The sequence below is a fragment of the Nymphalis io genome, unplaced genomic scaffold (assembly GCF_905147045.1).
Source record: "Nymphalis io unplaced genomic scaffold, ilAglIoxx1.1, whole genome shotgun sequence".
Lineage (NCBI taxonomy): Eukaryota > Metazoa > Arthropoda > Insecta > Lepidoptera > Nymphalidae > Nymphalis > Nymphalis io.
Window position 1 is genome coordinate 42,501 of NW_026089607.1, and position 8,824 is coordinate 51,324.

Genomic DNA, 8,824 nt, shown 5'->3' on the forward strand with positions numbered 1-8,824 from the left:
TTCGTTATCGCGCGTGCACGCACGTGCGCGCGTTCGTTCGTTCGTTCGCCACCCCGCCGTCTGTGTATATAATGATAACACAGACACGAGAGACGACACGACGCGACGCGACACGAAACGACACGCCTCGAAAACGAATACGACGTTTACATGTCATCACGTACGCAATGCGCGCTTTATGTGTATACGTCGTAACGAAAACGGAGCTGTTTTATCGATATACGTTCGATCGATGTTCGATAACGAGAAACGTACGAACTCTCGCTCTCTCACTAGACTAGAAGAGATCGGCCCTCATATATCCGATTACCCTCTTTGATCGAACGATAGAACGACGATCGAAAGGTCGGAGATGGGGGCGCGCTCTCGACTAGACCGATCGACGAAGACGACGACGACGACGACGTAGACGACGTAGACGACGTAGACGTACGAATCGGTAGAGCGAGCGACGCTCTCGGTCTCTCACACATCGCGCATAACGAAACTCCGTGACGTAAACGTACACACGAACCGTATATAAATACAAAAATTTTGTAATATACACGAACACGCATGGTACATAAACATACATACACGTCGTATTGAAATATTTGAACGGACCGAGAGAGAGTCGGTTCGTATACGAATACGAATACGAACGAACTCTAAAACGGATACCGTCATGTGTTCGAGAATAACGTATAAAAGTTTAACATTACGAAAAACTATATACACATTAAACATTGAACAGTGTGGTATATATTTTTATACAGCCGGCCCTCAGACAGGAGTGGTCCTGGATGTTTCTCCACGGACCGCAATGTGCGTTCGAAATGTCGATGTTCAAATGTGTCCTGCAGTTCACACTATGACGCGCAGTTAACTGCGTTCTTCATCGACCCGCGAGCCAAGTGATCCACCGTCCAGGGTAATTGTTTATTTTCATGATGATTAGTTTCTACGATCACTGAAGCGATTCTATACACGCCCGTGATATTAGTTTGTTTAAATTTTTTTTTTTTTTTCTTTTTTTATTTCTTTTCAGTATATAAATAAAAATTAAAAAAAAAAAAAATATTAAAAAAAAAAAATTAAAAAAAAATATACGTTATTTGAAGATGACGATGCGCTATCGAAAGACGACAACATCGTGCTTTCCTCGAGAAACCGACGTCGAAACATCAGAAGGGACGCGTTGAACGACCCCGTTTTTATTATATTCGGAGTCGTCGTCTCGCATCCGAACGACATACGAACGCCGAACCGCATTTTCTTTTATTTCATTTTACGAAAAAAACAAACGAAACTTTCAGCGGACGCTTCTCGTATCCCCGCCGACTGACCGATCGACTGACTGACTGATCGTCGATCATCGTATCATCGTCTAGGAGAGCGTGTGAAACGCATCATCGCACGTATCGATCGAAAGCACGAGGCCTCTATGAAAATATGATATAACGCATAAAACACAAAACACGAAAACACATCGACGTCACCACGGATCGATATCATATTAAATTCAAAAACGAATTCAAATCGACACTCACATAACGACCGATCGATGTAAACGATGACGAGACTCGTAATCGAACGGAGACGACGACGCGTAACGTAGACGTAGACGTAGACGTAGACGAAGAACGAAAGACGAAAACGAAGAGCGACGAGAGTCTTGAACTCGAAACGTATACAGTGTCGTATATATATTATACATGTGACTCGCGGCGCGGATTCTTGCCGGTCTACGTACACAGGTATAACGAAGACGACTACGGTAACGACGAGTGAAGACTGCACGCGTGCAACTTCGATGTTCGTTAGCTAGCGTTCTCGCTAGTTACGTTCGCCGCGTACATACGACGTCCACATTCGAATTGAAAGTGCACGATTACATACGTCTTACGACGATCGTTATATTCGTATCTCTTTTTATAATACTACGTTTTAATATATATACGTATATCGATTCGATGACGACGCTTCAGCGATACGTAATGTATTTATATATTTTTTTGCGAATATCGTTATTTTCATACGTGATGATACTAACGTCGAAGGCGATGACGACTCGTATATCAACGAACGCCTAGACGAAGACGACGTAGTCGTCGTCGTCGTCGGAGAAACGATAATGCGATCCACCGATCGAATTCGCATTTTTTCGTATTATGATTCTTTTTGGTTGTTGTTATTGTTATTGTTTTATTATATCGTCGTATATCGGCACTCTCATTGCTCTTTCGTGCTGCACTATTTATCTCGCTCGTATACAGAGAAGAGCTCGATCCGCACAGAGACGAAACAGAATTCGAGATAGATAAACGTACGTTAATGATCCTTCCGCAGGTTCCCCTACGGAAACCTTGTTACGCCTTTTACTTCCTCTAAATGATCAAGTTTGGTCAACTTCCCAGCAACGCCGACGGCCGTGAAGCCACCGCGTGTCGGTCCGAAGACCTCACTAAATCATTCAATCGGTAGTAGCGACGGGCGGTGTGTACAAAGGGCAGGGACGTAATCAACGCGAGCTTATGACTCGCGCTTACTAGGAATTCCTCGTTTATGGGGGATAATTGCAAACCCCAATCCCCAGCACGAAGGAGTTTCAACGGGTTGCCCGGGCCTCTAGGCCAGGGAGAACATGCTGATTCCTTCAGTGTAGCGCGCGTGCGGCCCAGGACATCTAAGGGCATCACAGACCTGTTATTGCTCAATCTCGTGCGGCTCGAAGCCGCCGGTCCCTCTAAGAAGAATTTTAATACGCCGCCAGTGAGTTGCTCGACCGAAATCGGGCACACCTAAATGACGACGCCTATTTAGCAGGCTAGAGTCTCGTTCGTTACCGGAATTAACCAGACAAATCGCTCCACCAACTAAGAACGGCCATGCACCACCACCCACCGAATCAAGAAAGAGCTATTAATCTGTCAATCCTTCCGGTGTCCGGGCCTGGTGAGATTTCCCGTGTTGAGTCAAATTAAGCCGCAGGCTCCACTCCTGGTGGTGCCCTTCCGTCAATTCCTTTAAGTTTCAGCTTTGCAACCATACTCCCCCCGGAGTCCAAAATCTTTGGTTTCCCGGAAGCTGCCCGCCGAGCCATTGTAGTAACGTCGGCGGATCGCTAGATGACATATTTACGGTTAGAACTAGGGCGGTATCTAATCGCCTTCGAACCTCTAACTTTCGTTCTTGATTGATGAAAACACCTTTGGCAAATGCTTTCGCTGATGTTCGTCTTGCGACGATCCAAGAATTTCACCTCTAACGTCGCAATACGAATGCCCCCAGTTATCCCTATTAATCATTACCTCGGAGTTCTGAAAACCAACAAAATAGAACCGAGATCATATTCTATTATTCCATGCACGAAATATTCAAGCGGCATTTTGAGCCCGCTTTGAGCACTCTAATTTGTTCAAAGTAAAATTGTCGGCCCACCTCGACACTCACCGAAGAGCACCGCGATAGGATTTTGATATTGAACCGGCGTTTTACCGCCGGCTCACCGACGATATGCTCCGCAAACGTGTCAGTATCACCGCGGATGCGGTGCACCGACAGCGCGGCGCACAAATGCAACTACGAGCTTTTTAACCGCAACAATTTTAGTATACGCTATTGGAGCTGGAATTACCGCGGCTGCTGGCACCAGACTTGCCCTCCAATTGTTCCTCGTTAAAATATTTAAAGTGTACTCATTCCGATTACGAGGCCTCGAAAGAGTCCCGTATCGTTATTTTTCGTCACTACCTCCCCGTGCCGGGAGTGGGTAATTTGCGCGCCTGCTGCCTTCCTTGGATGTGGTAGCCGTTTCTCAGGCTCCCTCTCCGGAATCGAACCCTGATTCCCCGTTACCCGTGACAACCATGGTAGTCGCAGAAACTACCATCGAAAGTTGATAAGGCAGACATTTGAAAGATGCGTCGCCGGTACTGGACCATGCGATCGGCAAAAGTTATCCAGATTCATCAAAATTAACGACTTCGGACGAGACGCCCTCCGTCGATTGGTTTTGATCTAATAAAAGCACTCATCCCATCACTGGTCAGAGTTCTGATTGCATGTATTAGCTCTAGAATTACCACAGTTATCCAAGTAACTGAGTAAGATCTAAGGAACCAAAACTGATATATTGAGCCATTCGCGGTATCGCCTTAATACGGCTTGCACTGAGACATGCATGGCTTAATCTTTGAGACAAGCATATAACTACTGGCAGGATCAACCAGGGAGCTAACATAGATTATTCTCGACGACGACGACGACACGTCCGTGCGTGCTTGCGCGAACGCGACACCTTCGCCGTAAGTTTCTCTCATTTAACTCGATTCTCGTTTCTAGCAACGACGACGACGACGACGACGACGACGACGACGACGTTGTCTTCGTTCGTCGTCGCTTCGAAACGAGGTTCGTCGTACCGTATCGATTCGATCGCGTTAGACGCGATAGACTCTTACGGTTGACTTTTTTCATTCATTATCATAATAAATAATTATAAATAACCGACGACATCGAAGTAGCCCGAGAAGAGCACGACGACGACGACGACGATTCGTCTTCTAAGATGACACTCGACGGTCACGAATATGAATATTCGAAACGAGATCGTTCATTTTAGAAACACTTCCGTACACGATGTGCACGTATGTTATTGTTCAACGGATATATGTGTCGTGAAACATTCGGATCGACGCCCGGTGTTTGAGTGTTCGTACCGATACTCGGGTTATGTATTTTTCGTACATGATAGTTTTTGTTAATATAAAGAGTTTTAGGAACGACCGTTTCGCATACATTTCTATATGCATTAAACGAACGTACTGAATCTTTTAAAAACTCCGTCTGCCGCGTTTATCTCCGAAGACATCGTCATCGCACCACACATCGGGGTCCACAATAAATCTACACGAGAACGTCATACGTTATCATGTCGATGAATTTGTAGAGAGAGGAGCGATGACGACGCCGGAGTCGCTTTAGAAAGAGCAACTTACGTACGTCCGTCGGTCGGCACAGTTATAGAACGAAAAGTATATTTCTCCACATTATTTGTATAATATATTATTATTGTAAAACGACAACGCCGCGACGAGCTTACGACGACGACGACCGCGGCAGCAATACATTATAATATAATACAACAATACTAGAAGAAAACAACTTTTCGATAGAGTCTTATCTTCAACGGTTGCGACGCGTCTCACGAAATAATATTTTCATATATATCGTTCGACGTTCGAACCGAACGTACTCTATGTATATGCCGGACGATGAATATGACATTCGGCGCTTCATAACGGCGGATGTATTTTTTTCGAATATTTTTATATTTAATGTTTTATATATAATATCAACCCCCTCCCCGTCGCAAGGAATAAAACAAAGAACTCCCCCCCAACCCCCTAACCCCCCACCCCCACCCCCGAAAAATTAACGCGGTACGTTCGTGTATTGTGGAATCGAAGTTTATATTTTACGACGATAACATACTTTATTTTTCTGAAATATTTTAAAATAACATTAGAATCGAACACGATAACGATATCCGAGTGATTTCATTCGATCACTAAATTTGAACTATAACAGAACGATAATAAAATATCTTTGAAATGTGAAAAAAATAACGCGGTACGTTCGTGTATTGTGGAATCGAAGTTTACATTTTACGACGATAACATACTTCATTTTTCTGAAATATTTTAAAATAACATTAGAATCGAACACGATAACGATATCCGAGTGATTTCATTCGATCACTAAATTTGAACTATAACAGAACGATAATATAACATCTTTGAAATGTGAAAAAATTAATGCGGTAAGTTCGTGTATTGTGGAATCGAAGTTTACATTTTACGACGATAACATACTTTATTTATCTGAAACATTTTAAAATGACACTAGATTCGATCATTGCATTTGAACTATAACAGAAAGATAATATAATATCCTTCAAATGTGAAAAAATTAACGCGGTACGTTCGTGTATTGTGGAATCGAAGTTTACATTTTACGACGATATCATACTTTATTTATCTGAAATATTTTAAAATTACACTAGAATCGAACACGATAACGATATCCGAGTGATTTCATTCGATCATTGCATTTGAACTATAACAGAACGATAATAAAATATCTTTCAAATGTGAAAAAATTAACGCGGTACGTTCGTGTATTGTGGAATCGTAGTTTACATTTTACGACGATAACATACTTTATTTATCTAAAATATGTTAAAATAACACTAGATTCGATCATTGCATTTGAAATATAACAGAACGATAATATAATATCTTTAAAATGTGAAAAAATTAACGCGGTACGTTCGTGTATTGTGGAATCGAAGTTTACATTTTACGACGATAACATACTTTATTTATCTAAAATATGTTAAAATAACACTAGATTCGATCATTGCATTTGAACTATAACAGAACGATAATAAAATATCATTGAAATGTGAAAAAAATAACGCGGTACGTTCGTGTATTGTGGAATCGAAGTTTACATTTTACGACGATAACATACTTCATTTTTCTGAAATATTTTAAAATAACATTAGAATCGAACACGATAACGATATCCGAGTGATTTCATTCGATCACTAAATTTGAACTATAACAGAACGATAATATAACATCTTCGAAATGTGAAAAAATTAATGCGGTAAGTTCGTGTATTGTGGAATCGAAGTTTACATTTTACGACGATAACATACTTTATTTATCTGAAACATTTTAAAATGACACTAGATTCGATCATTGCATTTGAACTATAACAGAAAGATAATATAATATCCTTCAAATGTGAAAAAATTAACGCGGTACGTTCGTGTATTGTGGAATCGAAGTTTACATTTTACGACGATATCATACTTTATTTATCTGAAATATTTTAAAATTACACTAGAATCGAACACGATAACGATATCCGAGTGATTTCATTCGATCATTGCATTTGAACTATAACAGAACGATAATAAAATATCTTTCAAATGTGAAAAAATTAACGCGGTACGTTCGTGTATTGTGGAATCGTAGTTTACATTTTACGACGATAACATACTTTATTTTTCTGAAATATTTTAAAATAACATTAGAATCGAACACGATAACGATATCCGAGTGATTTCATTCGATCACTAAATTTGAACTATAACAGAACGATAATATAATATCTTCGAAATGTGAAAAAATTAACGCGGTACGTTCGTGTATTGTGGAATCGAAGTTTACATTTTACGACGATAACATACTTTATTTTTCTGAAATATTTTAAAATAACATTAGAATCGAACACGATAACGATATCCGAGTGATTTCATTCGATCACTAAATTTGAACTATAACAGAACGATAATATAATATCTTCGAAATGTGAAAAAATTAACGCGGTACGTTCGTGTATTGTGGAATCGAAGTTTACATTTTACGACGATAACATACTTTATTTATCTAAAATATGTTAAAATAACACTAGATTCGATCATTGCATTTGAAATATAACAGAACGATAATATAATATCTTCAAAATGTGAAAAAATTAACGCGGTACGTTCGTGTATTGTGGAATCGAAGTTTACATTTTACGACGATAACATACTTTATTTATCTAAAATATGTTAAAATAACACTAGATTCGATCATTGCATTTGAACTATAACAGAACGATAATAAAATATCATTGAAATGTGAAAAAAATAACGCGGTACGTTCGTGTATTGTGGAATCGAAGTTTACATTTTACGACGATAACATACTTCATTTTTCTGAAATATTTTAAAATAACATTAGAATCGAACACGATAACGATATCCGAGTGATTTCATTCGATCACTAAATTTGAACTATAACAGAACGATAATATAACATCTTCGAAATGTGAAAAAATTAATGCGGTAAGTTCGTGTATTGTGGAATCGAAGTTTACATTTTACGACGATAACATACTTTATTTATCTGAAACATTTTAAAATGACACTAGATTCGATCATTGCATTTGAACTATAACAGAAAGATAATATAATATCCTTCAAATGTGAAAAAATTAACGCGGTACGTTCGTGTATTGTGGAATCGAAGTTTACATTTTACGACGATATCATACTTTATTTATCTGAAATATTTTAAAATTACACTAGAATCGAACACGATAACGATATCCGAGTGATTTCATTCGATCATTGCATTTGAACTATAACAGAACGATAATAAAATATCTTTCAAATGTGAAAAAATTAACGCGGTACGTTCGTGTATTGTGGAATCGTAGTTTACATTTTACGACGATAACATACTTTATTTTTCTGAAATATTTTAAAATAACATTAGAATCGAACACGATAACGATATCCGAGTGATTTCATTCGATCACTAAATTTGAACTATAACAGAACGATAATATAATATCTTCGAAATGTGAAAAAATTAACGCGGTACGTTCGTGTATTGTGGAATCGAAGTTTACATTTTACGACGATAACATACTTTATTTTTCTGAAATATTTTAAAATAACATTAGAATCGAACACGATAACGATATCCGAGTGATTTCATTCGATCACTAAATTTGAACTATAACAGAACGATAATATAATATCTTTGAAATGTGAAAAAATTAACGCGGTACGTTCGTGTATTGTGGAATCGAAGTTTACATTTTACGACGATAACATACTTTAGTGACATCGTACATGACACGAACTAACCACGAACGTGACCCTATACAGACTCTCGAGGGACTCTATCGATGTAAGAGATTTCGCGGAACGTTCGTGTATTGTATATTTTCTAAACGTACGGCGAACGATACATAACACGAACTAACCACGACATTG

General features: G+C 39.1%; 2 non-coding genes across 2 annotated transcripts; both read right to left on the minus strand.

Moving 5' to 3' along the window:
* Window positions 1-756: 756 nt before the first annotated feature.
* Window positions 757-913, minus strand: LOC126780825 (5.8S ribosomal RNA). The gene has a single exon (XR_007670549.1). It is a non-coding gene; the product is annotated as a 5.8S ribosomal RNA (ribosomal RNA).
* Window positions 914-2,311: 1,398 nt separating this feature from the next.
* LOC126780818 (small subunit ribosomal RNA) lies at window positions 2,312-4,214 on the minus strand. The gene has a single exon (XR_007670543.1). It is a non-coding gene; the product is annotated as a small subunit ribosomal RNA (ribosomal RNA).
* Between the last annotated feature and the right edge of the window lie 4,610 nt (window positions 4,215-8,824).